Below are 15,364 nucleotides of genomic sequence, written 5' to 3'. Positions count from 1 at the left end.
TCTCAATAAACCTGGACAAAGAAAAAAAGAAAACACATAGGAATACGAAGAAACCACACTCCTTAGAAAAAGCAGTCCTGGCAGTGGTTGGCTCTGAGCAACTCACAGAGACGTAGCAATTAGGGCAATATCCCAGCCCAGAGGATGGGTACGTTTTGATGGCTGCTGCCATGTTAGGTCTTATTTTTTGGGAAACAGGGTAGGAAATTAAGATCCGACTATTGGGAAGTGAGTGTCTCTCTAATTTACCCTTTGCTTGTATGATCAGAAATACCAAGAGTGATGTATACCCAGAAAATTGTTCCTTAAATAGCAGTTCTTTTCTTTCTAAGGACACAATTGCAACAATGAGAGTTGATTTCCATTCACAAGCAATTCATCTCAGTTTCCGTTAACCAGCTTAGAGCCTGGTTCAAAATACAGTTAATTTTATTTATGTGATGCCTTCTGGCTTCCGGGTGTCTAAAGAAACTTAAGTCAAGTCATGTTTTAAGACCAAGATGTTAAACACACTTCCTAACTTCCCAAAACAAAAAGCACCAGGGGTTCTGGGGGGAGGGGCTATTTCAAGTTGGGAATGAAAACTAGTCTTTGATTTTTGATACGAAAAACCATTTGTGATGAAAAAAAAAAAAATGGAGAGAAAACTTACTAGTAACTCCATCGATGCATATCATTAAAAAGAAGAAAAGGGTCTAAGGATTTCTCCTCTATATCTGCACATAAAGCTAGTGCCCAGAAACTAGTTACCCTTTCTTCAGGTTATTTGAATCACATGGTGACTAGATTTCATTTGAAAATGAGTTTTGTGTTTTCATCACAATAGTCAGTCAGATTGGAAAACCACACTGACATCAGGTAGTTTTTAACACATAGTTGGGTAGAGATCTGACGAGAGAGGGAAAACGTCTCCAAGTGAGGTCATTCTGTGCCTAAACCTTCTTGTATGGAGTTAAAATAAGTGCATGTTCCCACCGAATTCTGTTTTGTAAAAATCGTAATGTGGGGACACTCTACTTCAGCAGTAACTAAAGATAAACTTAACCTTCCCCTCAGTTTGCCTGATTTTATACAGGCTTCTTCCTGATTCCAGGTTCCTGATCTTCCTCTCCTTGGAGCATTTACTTTAGAAAACATTTAAATTTTTCCCTGCACCTTTGAGATATAAATCATTTAAAAGCCTCTTGCCTTTTGTAAAACCCAGGAATGTCTTTTCCCAGGACTCTGCCCTCATGCATTTACCCTGATGTTCAATGTCATCATCGTGAAATATTCTCTTATAGCCACATCCATATTTATGATTCTTTAGGAATGCTTCTACCTATAATCTCTTCAGAATTATGGCATAATAGTTTGCTTTCAAATATTATGCTTATAAATGAAGTCTAAAACCTAATGACATTGCTTTATCCTGATTCGCTTAGTAACTTTCTAATGTTTTCACAACATTAGTTTTTTATGGAGGATTCTAAATCACTAAACCATTACAATCTTTTATAAAAGTTTTCCTTCAAGTATGAAAATATTTCTACCACCCAAATAAAAACTTTCAATGTGTATAAAAATCAGATTCCTTTCTATCATGAGAATTAAGTACTTAGAATTCAATAACATGATGAAAAGTAGGAAGTCCTTTGTTGCCTGAAAAGAACTCATCCAACATTTCTAAAGCATTAGAATGGAAGAAATTATCAACTACTACATAATACCGTGTTTTCCCCAAAATAAGACCTAGCTGGACCATCAGCTCTAATGCGTCTTTTGGAGCAAAAATTAATGTAAGACCTGGTATTATATTATATACTATATTATATTGTAGTATAGTATATTATATTGTATTATATTATATAAGACTGGGTCTTATAGTAACGTAAGATTGGGTCTTATATTAATTTTTTCTCCAAAAGATGCATTAGAGCTGATGGTCCGGCTAGGACTTATTTTCGGGGAAACATGGTAGTTGATACCGAGGACGTCATGAAATATGTTTTTCAGGAGTTTTTATTTTGTAACGCTTACTGGTAAAGCACTTAATCTATCTGTGTCTCTGAATTAATAGCACAAATGTAGTCATGCTGTCACCTATTTCTAGAGTATTGGATTAGAATTAACAAGATAATGGTGGTAAATTTCTTCGAGAATCTCAGATGAATGGCATTGAGTAAGAAAGTAGTTACTGTGTTTCCCCGAAAATAAGACCGGGTCTTATATTAATTTTTGCTCCATAAGATGCATGAGGACTTATGTTCAGGGGATGTCATCCTGAAAAATCATGCTAGGGCTTATTTTCCGGTTAGGTCTTATTTTCAGGGAAACACGGTAGCTAAGTACTGTTAAAATACACTCCCACACATGCAAACATACATGTGTATATACCGGGGGTGCCACAAAACTGTATACACATGACTTGTATTCATCTTTTGTTATCAGTATATAATTGAGGATTACAATTTTAATACAGTCTTTTCCTTTCTTAAAATGTGTATACATTTTTCTAGCACCCTCTGTGTATATCGTAATGGGCTCTACACATGCCTGTGTTATCTGGAGCAGGGTTTCTCTACCTCAGCACTATTGACATTTTGTGTAGATAATTTGATATGGGAGCTGTCCTACAATAGTAGGATGTTTATCAGCATCCCTGGTCTCTATCCAATAGATGCCTGTGGCACCCCTCATTCCAGCTGTAACAACCAAAAATGTTTCCAGACATTGCCAATGTCTCCTGAAGGGCAAAATCACCTCTGGTCTAAACTACCGATTTAGACAAAACCAAATGAGGGAGTTTTGAATATGAGGAAATTCATAAAGTAGGCTAAAAGGATGCTTTCAAATTAAAAAGAATAAAATAGTTATTTTTAAGGTGATATTTTAACGGAGACTTTTTTGGGGAACTTAAGGTGACCAAAAAATTTATATTGGAGGGAAAAAAGGACAGGAATAAGTAAGGTGATTTCGAACAAAATTTGAGGGGAATTGCTCTTTTTATTAGTTGTTATATTAAGTAAGGCAGTGTACTATCAGACAAGAAATAGTCAAACAGACCAATGAGACATGGTAAAGAGCCTAGAAGCACACACAAACACAAGACACCCTACCATTTGTGGAATCTGGGGCAAGGGTGCAAATGGAGACTCATATAATATGCCATGTGGTTAAATATTTAATTAAGCTATCGAATGATTCAATGAAACGTGTTTTATATTTTTACCTCAAAATTTAAGCTTTTATAATGACCTAGAAGGCAAGGCTTGGATTTATAATTCTTGCAGTCCTGGAGTCCCATGCCAGAATGTGGTGGCACAGGAAAAGTGAGCCTCTAAACCCAACTCCTGAGCCTTAGCCCGACCCTGTTCCCTTCCCAATGTTTTCCCAAAGATCTCAAGCACACAGATGTGTGGACACCAGAGCACTCATCTTACTCCCCAGGTCTTTCCACAAACACCTCAAGACAGCCTCCACTTGCCCAGCCCTCATTGGTGGCATGGTCTGCTCTTGGGGCAAGTAGATTGTGCAGGCTCTGTAAGTAGGCTCAGAGTTATTTGGGCAGGAAATTCTGGGATCCAAGCTAACTATCATTATGTCGGTTTAAAACTGGGACACAGGCTCTGGGTGGGCATGCCTCTTGCCTTGCTCTCTCTTCTCACCATAAGGGATTATGGGTGCAGGGGGATCAGAGCAGACCCTTTGAACATGGTTCCTAAGCTAGTGGCTTCTCTTCTGGGAGCCTATAGGTGTCCTGCACAAACATTTATTGGAATATTTTTATACAACAGAGTCTTCCAAACCAGTGGGGAAAGATGGGAGCATTCACCAAACATTATTGGGATAATATATAATTTATATAGAAAAAAATTATATCTTTTCCTGATAGCAGCACAAAACAAATTCAAGCTACATGAATACCAAAATACTAAAAGCAAAGCTTTAACACTTTCTTTTTTAGTTGTAAGAGAAGAACTATGATCTCAGGGAGGGTAATAGCCCACGGGGGACAGTCAGACAGATACAACCAAACACTACCACCACAAGTTCCTGGTGAGACATCTAAAGAAATGTTCAGGTTTTCTGTAAACGCTCACTAGGATCAAGTTGAGAATCTCAATCCATAGGAGAGAAGCCTTAATTTGTTTCAATGAACAATTGTTGTGTCTACCCTACCGAGGTGAGATTGACTGTCTCACCTGTCCCCAGACGTAGTTCGGATGCCAGGCTGACAAGCCACACAAACACCAAGAGGGTATGAAAAGTTGCACTAGTCACACAATGAAACTTTCTGGGGAGAGTAGGGCAAGCCCCCAGATGTAAAAATAAAAACAAAACCCAGAACCTCAGTCTAATCATGAGACATCATCAGACAGATTCCAACAGACTGACGTTCTACAAAATACTTGACCCAGACTCCTGAAAACTGTCAAGATCATCAAAACAAAACCTGAGAAACTGTCAGCCTAGAGGAGCCTAAGGAGATATGACAACTTAATGTAATGTGATCTTCTGCATGGGATCCTGGAACAAGCAAAAAAAAAAAAAAAAGGACATTAGGTAAAAACTATGGAAATAGGACTAAATGGACTTTAGTTAATAATAATGTACCAATATTGGTTCATTAATTGTAACAAGTATACCATACTAATTAAGGTGTTAATAAAAGGGGAAATTGGGTGCAAAACATATGGGAACTCTATATTTTATACTATCTTTGCAATTTTCTGTAAATCTAAAACTATTCTAAAAATAAAGTTTATTTAAAAACTTGGTTAAAATTTTATTTAAAAAAACAAAACAAAAACAGGGATCAATGGGTCAATAAAGAATATATAGTCTCCACGCAGTGATTATTTTTGTAAAGGAATTTGGCACATGAACAAAGTGGTTTTACAAAGCAACGGGGAAAATGAAATAATATTACCGGGGCCATAAGTTTATTCATACTGAAAAATAAAAAATAAAACCCTATTCTCAGTATTTATAAAATATATATTTCAAATGAATTAAAAACACATGTGAAAAGCAAAACTTAAATATTTTAAGAGACATTATAGGGGATAACTTTATAATAATGAAATAGGAAAGACTTTTCTTAAATAAGACACATAGGATAAAACATAAAGGAAACAGATTGATATGATAAAAGTTAATGAGGATTTAAAGCTAATTTGATGAAAGTTTAAATCTAAAAACTTCACCTTGATAAAAAACAAAATAAACAAAGGGGAAACATCATCATTCACCAGGACAAGACATATGCGACTCAAACAAACATCAAAAGATTACAAGCCGGAATATATAAAGGAATGAAGTAGAAATCAAACAACTCAATAGAAAAAAACCCCCCACAAAAACGGGCAATTATTAGAAGAATGGCCAATTATTAGAAGAAATTAAAAACATTCACTCTCATTAACCATCAGGGAAATGCAAACTTAAATCATTAAATACTAATTACCCATTCATCAGGTTGGTCCAGATTATAAGAATATCAACATATCAACTGTTGTAAGGAATGAGGGTAAATGGAAATTATCAGTAATTATAGTGAGGATGGAAATTGGTGTAACTATTTTTGAGAACCACTTGGCAATCTGTGGTGAAGGAGAAGGTGTGCCCAGGGCAGTAGGTCTCTACTGCACAGAAATTGTCACAGAAGCACATTGGGGTCATCGATAAGGCTTTTCCCTGTGGTGTAATTTGTAATAAGGAAACACTGCAAATGATCGTAATGAGCATCAGTGGAGAAAACGCACATACTTCATGGTATATTCTTACAAAGAAATTTTCTATAGTCATTACATATGAGTGAAATATGTGTATTATCATGTCATATTTTAAATACTATATATTTAAAAAAGTATATTTATAAAATTAGCATATTTACAAATTAAAAAAATAATTACTATATATTGTTAAAAAATATATAAATTAAAGAAACATGTACCAACATGAACAAATGATAAGCCAATTTCAAATCACGTTTATCTAGTCATAAAGACAGATCCTTAAAAATTTTAACTGGCAAGTTTTTATTAATTTACTTTGAATAACAAAAACGCAAAAAGAAGATTTACTACATAATTTTTGAATATTTACAAAAATCTTTCTGTCACTGACTAAAATTAGTGAAATTTTACTTTTGATTGACACAGAAGTACACAGTAGTCTGACAAAAATTGAAAAAATGACAATATTTAGAATTAACCTTTTATTCAATGTCTGCTTCATACTATGTCAATATTCCTTAAGTTTATGAAGATTGTATCCTCAGAAAAACTATTTCTCCAACAAGATTTTACTTGAAGGAAAGGATTGCCTTGTTTTGTTTTCATTTCTGCAATCTCTGCCCTCTGCACAGCTTCTAGAGTACAGTAATCATTCTAAAATCGCTGAAAGAATGAGTACTACATCTCAGTCACTGGAATACAGATGCCTAACAGCTACTTGTTGTGCCCTGGTGGCTCTAATGCAATGTTCTCAGTCACGTCAACATTATTCCCATGTTCTGAATTATTTAATATTTTTGTCAATATGATCAATTTTAAAAAAAATTCTACTTGCTTTTAAATATAGACTTTCAAACCACATTTTGTTATAATAGCTGCCTTGCTCTCTGTAATTATTTATGTTGTGTAAATTAGATTAATATTATCTATAATTACAATTAAATATATATAATTAAATATAATATATACCAGTGGTTCTCAGCTGGGGGTAATTTTGCCCCCCAGGAGACATTTGAAAAAGTCTGGAGATATTTTTGGTTGACACACACTGAGGACGTTTGCTACTGGTACCCAGTGGGTTAGAGGCCAGGGCTGCTGCTAAACACCCTACAAAGCAAGGACAGTACTGCACAAAAAAGACTTATCTGGACTAAAATGTCAATAGCGCTGTTTTTGAGAACCCTGATTTATACTGAAGGAGAGGGAAAGACATTCAAAGACTAACCAGTAAGCTAGTTCTTCAAATTGAGCAAATGTGTAACAGAAATCAGAATGTCCTAGAATAAGATTCCAAGGCACGTTTAAACCCTGCATGTTTTGTTTGCTTGTTTGTTTGTTTGACTTCTTTCCTTCAGTAATGATTGGCTGAGACATCCCTGTCCTCTTCACTACACTTCAAGGGACTGGAAGAGGGGCAGATCCGGGCTGAGGGCAAACATTTATCTCTGTAGTGATTAGAAAGGAGTTTTTGCCCAGACTAGAGACAACTACGGGCAACCTAAAGAATCTGACTCAAAAGAGAGTTAAAATCCTGTATCTCTGGACTCTGTAACCTATAAACACCATGCAGCTAAAAATAAAGAAGCACCCGTACAGAATTACCAACATTCAGAAATTATCATCTATGGGAGATCTCAGCTTGTTGGAATAAGTCTGGATCCTGCCTCTACAGATTGTGTGAAGATGGTATATGTACTTTTTCCTCGTCTATTTGAACATGAACAAAAAGTATGACATGGGCATGCAAAGGCAGTGAATATAAAATTGTGAGAATTATTTATAATCTGCTACAGTCAGTGGAGATACTTTAAGTGAATTAAAGGCCAAATAATAAATTACATTTAGCTGACTTTGCATATTTTCCATAGCCTATGCAAATAATAACTGAAATTTTGCTAATCTAACATGTCATAGCAATCTCAACTTAATTTCAACCATAAGGGCAGGAGGAAAATGCTGAAAACTTGTTTATCACTAATGCTGCTGACATTGAATCTGAACTAAAATAATTTTTCCACCTCTAAAGATGTTGGTGGGACAAACATCAAATATATCAAACTACAGGAAGAAGGTTAAAAATGTTACAGTGACTATTATGAAACAAAATATGCACATCCAAAATGTGGGAGTAAATACATGTAAATCTCCTAGAACCAGGCCTGCTGCAAAACAAGCACTAAGTAAGTGTGAGCTACTATTATTATTAATGCTAGGTGCTATTACAGCTTTGAACGTAATGAGTACCTTGGGATTAACCGAATGTAAATAGCATAATTGAATAAAGGAAGCATAAGGAAGGAAGATCTCAGGCCAGAAGTTCTCATGTTACTGATTCTGAACATTAGGGAAAATATTGGGGGGAAAACCCATCGACTTATGAGAGGAAAATATTCTTCTGAGATACCAGTACCAGCAACAGCAATGCACAATTGTTATACTTTACGTTCAGCAAATGTTCTTCAAGCAACCCCTTTGCAGACTCAGAAAAAAATTAAGTAATCTGAATAAAAACAGAAATCTGAGTAAGAAAAACCAGTGACACATGCCATCTCCCAGCAAGAACAGATGGGACGACAGTTTTCAGCCATGTTGAAACAAGTGAAGGGAGGCCTGTACAGAGTATAGTGAATCGGTTGAACATTGTATGGAATTCCACGGAAAGAGTATTTGTTCTGCTAACGATAACATCAAGAACAAAAGCCAGCATGGGACCTATTAAAATAAAACTGTGGAATCTTATTAACACACACAGAACGAGATCTGAACACATGTAGTACAAAAGAAAATGGATATTGAATATCACCACAGATCAACTGTTGGCAATAAATGCTGCAAGCATAAGATGTTACTTATAGAACATATGTAACATACACAACACAACATACAATTTACATTGTATTAAAATTTATTAGAAATGTTTTTTAATGTCTAAACATATGGGGTAATTTTGAGCTCTTGTTTTGCTATTAGCTAATAATTTTATTACATTGCAGTCAGAAAATAATGTATAAAGTTAATTTGTTTTCATTTATTGAGACTTGTGAACTATGTTATGATCAATCAGTCTGTAAAAAAAGAAAAAAACAGAGATGGGGGCATAGTTACAAATACAGTAGATAAAATAGCCGGGATAATATTAAAACCTCTATTCTAATAATTTTGAAAACTAAGGTGAAAGTCATTCATAACAAAATTTTTGAAAATTTGAATTGATTTATAACATCAAGGCAGAATCAACACTTAGATATCTATTTACTAACCAAAAATCTAGTTGAATAGAGGGAGGGATGGATGGACAGATGAGCGCTAAAGCAAGAAGAGTAAAACGTTAATGATAAAATCTAGGTGGTAGGAGGAGAGGTGTTCACTAAAATTGTGTCAACTTTGTTGTTTGAGAATTTTCCTTATGAAATGTGGGGGGAAAATTCCAGGTATTTATGTAGTCAATTTCTCTCAAGTCTTGGAAGAAAGACAGTCCATATCTAATATAAATGATTCCATAGAATAAAAAAAGTGGGAAAGGTACTCCACTCACATAGTAAGAGTAGTATACCCCAAATAATGAAATTGGACAAAGACAAAAAAAGAAGAATAGTTAACTACTATCATTATGACATTTAATAGAGGGGGAAACTGGGAAACTGGGGGCTAAAGAGTTAAATAACCAGGCCAAAGTAATGCAACTAGAAAATAGTAATAGTCAAGCTCTGGAATTTCTTGCTACATAACCACCATCTTTTTTTATTTTCCTAATCTTAAATTAGACAGTAATACTCTGGCAAATAACCTGAGTGCAAAGGCATTTTGAGAATATTTTGATACTACTATACAAAAATCTTCCTCTTTTAATAAGTCTCTCTTCACCTTACTTCACCTTGCCCAGACTTTCACAGCTCCTCTCAAACATTCAAAACAAATCGGTGAGACCTTCCAAATCAACTGATCAATGAGCTTTACATATCAAAGATCTTTATGTACTCATATTTATCCAAAGAATAAAAATGTGGACTAACTGTCTTTTCCAGAAGACCATTGTTGATTTTGATTTTTTCCCCCTAAGCGTGACACGAATATTTATTACAGTGAGGCGTTGTCACGAAGAACTCCTAGAACCCATCACGAGATCTTGCGTTAAAACAATACATTGTATATTGGGTTGCATCAGTCCACAACTAATTCTACCCTCTGAACGAGGGGAAATACCTGATTTTCCAACTCTTCCTAGAATTATTGTACATCCTTGTATAGGAATTTAGAACAATATTTGAGAGAGAGGGGGCACTCCTAAATCATCATTTGTTTTATATATATATATATATATATATATATATATATATATATATATTTTTTTTTTTTTTTTTTTTTTTTTTTTTCCCCTAAGAGAATAAAAAGTGTGCTTAGAAACCGTCAACAAGAAATTTTTGGAAAATGTCTCAATTCACAAGATGACATTTTCTTCAGGGAGATGTTAGAAGATATGCTGGTGATAATCACTTTGATAATTCACATACTGTTGCTTTGCCTCCTAGGAGGCACTTAATCAGACTCTAATAAAAATGAACAATGTGAAAATTCTTCAAGAACATGCAATTATGGTGTGATGCATCTTTCAATTCATACACTGACATTATGAGTGTTTTAAAAGGTACTTTGAAAAACAGATGGACGGTGAAGAATAAAAAATACGAAGAGAAAAATGAGGCTCCACATTACCCATGCATGTGCCGAGTATTGAATCCATCTCTTCAGCTCACCAAAGTTCAAGTGTAGCTAGAAAGTAATATCTCTACCTCTAAGAGCTAATCTGCAGAAAAGAGAATCTTCCATCCCAAACTCCATATCCACATTATTTTTTTTTACCATAATTTACTGTTTGTAGTGAGAGGCCTTAGAATGATGTACGGAACAAATATTTACAGCTACTCCCACAAAACTCTCATCACCTCAATGATGCAAAAACATAACAAACACTGAAGAGACACTCAAGGTATGCCTGGCCTCTTTGTGTGACCAGAGACACTTAGAATTCCACTAGACCCCAGACTTCAAAGGACCCAACTCAGGGCAAAGAAAAATTTGTTTTCTTTTTAATGCTGAATAATAGTCCATGGTGTATGTGTGTATATATATATATATATATATATATATATATATATATATATATATATATGCATCACAGTTTGCTTCATTATTCACACTATTCAACATCTGGGTTGTTTCCAAGTTTTGACTTTTACTAATAAGCTGTTATAAATAGTTGTAGGTAGATTTTTTGTATAAACATACGTTTTCATTTCGCTAGGATAAATGCCCAGGGTTGCAATTGCGGGGTCATACGGTCATACGGCAGTTGCATGTTCAGGTTTTTGTCAAGAAACTGGCAATCTGTTTTCCATACTGGCTGTACCACTTACACTCCCACCTGCATTTGCTGTTCTCACTATTCTTTACAGTAGATTTTCTGACAGGTGTGTAGTAATATCTCATTGTGGCTTGAATTTGCATTTACCTAATGGATAACGATGCTCAACATCTTTTCATGTGTTTATTTAACATCTGCATATGCTCCTCTGTGAAATGTATTTTCATATCTTTTGCCCATTTTATAATCAGATTGTTTACTGAGTTTTAAGAGTTCCTTATATATTATCAATATTAATCCCTGTGGTTTGCAAATATTTTCTCTCATGCTGTAGTTTGCTTTTCCATCCTCTTAATGGGATCTTTTGCTGAGCCAAAGTTTTAAAATTTGATGCCCAGTTTATTAATTTTTGCTTTTATGGGCTAGTCTTTCGCTGTGAAGTCTAAGAACTCTGCCAAGCCCTAGATCCTGAAGATTTTCTTCTATATATTTTTCTAAACGTTTTATAATTTAATAATTTTATGTTTTACATTTAATCACTTAAGTCCACAATCCAATTTGAGTTAATTTTTGTATAAGGTATGAGACTTAAGTTTTTGTTGTTGTTCAAAGTTTTTGTTGTTGTTTTGTCTAGCACCATTTGTTGAAAAGCTATTTTTCCTCCATTAGGTTTTTGACCTTTGTCAAAAATCAGTTAGGCATATTTGTGTGGGTCCATTTCTGGATTCTCTATTCTGTGTCATTTATATATGTCTACACCTTTGCTAATACCAAACAAACTTGATTACTGTATCAAATAAGTCTTGAGTAGACTATATAGGCTGGTTCTGTCTTGACACTCAAAAATTGAAAGTCTATTTTGAACTTCCTTAAATACTTGTATTGGATATGTAGAACCACCTAAGTTCTGTTTCAATATCCATAATGTTTGGAGAATAGGTTCAGAAGAGGTTGCACAATGAGCACTAGCCTACTACAGCAGCTAGTACTGGAGTGCTTAGTTATCCCATCTACTTTCCATGTAAGCTTTACCAGCAGACACACCAAGGATTACTAGCTAAAAATCATCTTTCTTGCAAACTAGCTTTATATTTTGTAAAGTACTTGACTAATATTAGATTTTAAAAGGCAAGTGCTTTAAGGAATTGTATATAGTTTTGTTTCTTTGTTTACATTCTTTAGTCAAGTGACTATATGAAGATAAAGAAAATAGATGCAGGAGAAGGGATATAAATAGTGGCCAGAATGGGACTTGTGTCCCCAAGGGAAGACTTGGATTCTTTACACCCTTCATAGTTCTGGCTTTAAGAAAAACTAGGAAGTAAATACAAGTAACGAGCGCTTTCAGGAATATATTAACTATAAAGCTGGTTTTTGCCCAAAGTATAAATTATCTAGCACATGAAATCTCATATATAGTCCTGACTACAATTGCAGCAATGAGAGAATATCAAATTCCAGTTCCAATGATGGATTCTGGCCCTATTCAAATTCTGAGGAGGACCAATGGGTAGGTTCTATATGGTGGAGGGAAAAGACATTCCAGAGGAAGCTACCAGATTCCCTGCGGACAGGACTTTTCACTCCCAATGGACCCCAGCTCTGGCCAAAAGCAATTCCTTTTTCCAGCTGAGATGCAGATTAAACGTTTATGTAGAGGAATGTAGGACTGGTCCAAAATGACCTCCCAGACCCTGAGGAATGACCTGTCATTACTTATTATTCATTCAATATGAATAATAGATGAACCACCCTCAAGAAGTATGAGAGAGGAAGGATCCTGGAAACTAGTCTGGAAGCCCAACATCTACAGACAAAAAATTGTTTGAAGAATTGGAGTCATCAAACTGGAAACAGACTTCATGGTATTCATGCTTAGATGGGTCAAACATGCTGCCCTTAGAACGTCTCTTCTCTTTTGCCCTAAGCTTTTCCCACCAAAATTCTCCCCCATTCTCTTTCAGGATAACTTGAAGTTTGATGAAAACCACTGCATTAAATATAAGGTCATTTTCAAGCGTTGTTTGAAAACGTATTCTGAGGCCCTAGAAGATGGAGTAGAGGTGGATCACTATTTGTAATTTCCTCATGTAGGAGAACAGTAAGAAACCGCTATTCTTAGAGACGAGCAAACACAGTTTCTGACTCTTCTGAAAAGTCCAAGCAGCTCTTAAAAAAATAAAAAAGTGTCAAAAAATAAAAGTGCACTAAATTAAAAAAGACAGAATGAAGCAATTAGAATAAACAAGGAAGAAAACTAATGGAAATGTTGGCTCTTACGTGAACGCAAGTGCACATCAATTTTCTCTGAATGGAGGAGAGGCTCCATGACATTTCAGATATTGTGGTGATCTTTAGTACGTATTTTTTACAGAAGAGTAACTACAAAGATATAGAGTCTGATTCAGCGGTTCTGCTGTGGACTTGCCGCTGAAGGGAAGTCAGGGGGTCGGCTCAGCTCGGCAGGCGTACAGAGCGGGAGCTGCCCATGTGCATCAACAACCCTGCAGAAAACGCTCCGGGGAACCAGGCAACATGGGGACCGGGGTTGAACTACCTCAACAAGCCTGAAGGGAAAACTAATGATGAGAATAATTTAATGGGATGAGAGGCTTATTCAATACCAAACATGCCACAGTATTCCAATAAGATACTGAACTTGTTTTTTTAGTATTGTATACAGTGTCTAAACTTTCCTGGGTTTTCTTTGTGTGCCAAATTCTGTAAATGGAGATTCATTTTTTCAAATGCACACTTTGTTCACTGTTTTTACCTCAGTGTTCTGTCTCAACCACGGAGTAATTGGGTAAAAATTAAATGGTTCTTTGGAAATCTCTGCTGAGGTGTTATGACTCAGAGTAACTTTTCTAACTTAAACAAAATTCATTAATTGAAGGCTTCAATGAGATTCTGGCTAAGAGCCTTCTGAAGAAGCAATCCGGCCAAGTCCAGTGATTGTGTGGGGGCCATTCCTTCCGTGCAGGGTAGTAAGGAATAATAATAGCAACAGTGGTAAGAACACTCTTTGATACTGAGCTTTCCCTATGGCCAGTCTCTGCTCTAAGTGCTGTATGTGTATAACTCATTTAATCCTCATGACCCTATGACGTTATTCTTCTCCCATTAGTGTCCCATTTTTAGATGAGAAAACTGCAGATAGAGGTCAAAAAACACAGAGGACAGAGTGGCGAGTGGGGGGGCAAGGATTCAGTCCTGGGAATCAGACCCCAGATCCTACGCTCATAAGCACTCCCTAGACAAGACAGTGAATGGTCTTGGTCTCCACGTGAGCTAAGCTGATTTGCTCTGCTCTGTGGCTATATGTTACATCCATTATTTTTGCCATGAACTAATTAATATCCCGACTCTCCTCCCAGGACTGTAAGATGAGCTTCAGCCTCCCTTCTTGCACGTAACATGCAGCCCTGCAGTACAGTAGGCCAAGGAGTGTCCAGGTACAGACAGGGCGAGATATACTCTCCTCCCAGGACTCGTAGGTCCCCAGGCGTCTCCTCTATTCACCTTCTTTCTCTTGAGTGTTCTACTACTTCACTGTCATGTAGACAAGTGTAGACTTATTTTTCTATTTTTAAATCCTGCTTTGGATTCCTTATGCTTCCTGAAAAAAATCTTGATTTCTTTAACTAGTGTTAGAAAATTGTCAGCCATTTATCTTCAATGATACTGTGTCTCCCTCCTTCTTTTTATTACATATGCTTGGAATTCTGTGAAACATTGTTAATAGTTATCATTCCAGCTTGTATTTTTCTTAAGTTCCCTTTTTGAGTCCCATTGCTTTGTCTATCTCTGTGCTTCATTCTGATTAATTTTTTGGGAATGCGTCTTCAAGTTCACACACTTTCTTTTCTGGTCTGTGTGGTGTGCTACTGAACCTATTCATTAAGTTTTTAATTTAAATCATTGCATTTTTTCATATGTAAAATTTCTATTTGACACCCTTTCACAGCTATCTGGTCACTTTTCACAGTGTCTAGTTCCTTATTATATTTGTTTTCTATTGTTACCATAACAAATGACCATGAATTTGGTGCCATAAAACAATATCCATTATCTTAAAGTCCTGTACTCCAGGACAAGTCTCACAGGATTAAAATCAAGGTGTCTGCAGGGCTGGCGGGAGGCCCTTCTTTTTTAAGAATAGGCTTACTGTGTTGTTGGCAGAAGTCAGTTTCATGTGACTGTAGGACTGACGTCTCCGTTCCTTGCCGAGTCATTCTCAGCTTCGAGCAGCTGCCTGCATTCTCTGGCTTTGACCCCTTCC

This window comes from Rhinolophus sinicus, chromosome 8 (genome assembly GCF_057876585.1).
Source record: "Rhinolophus sinicus isolate RSI-liver-muscle chromosome 8, RSI-T2T, whole genome shotgun sequence".
Classification (NCBI taxonomy): Eukaryota; Metazoa; Chordata; class Mammalia; order Chiroptera; family Rhinolophidae; genus Rhinolophus; species Rhinolophus sinicus.
The sequence above is the reverse complement of the archived record's forward strand: the minus strand, read 5'-3'. Positions refer to the sequence as shown.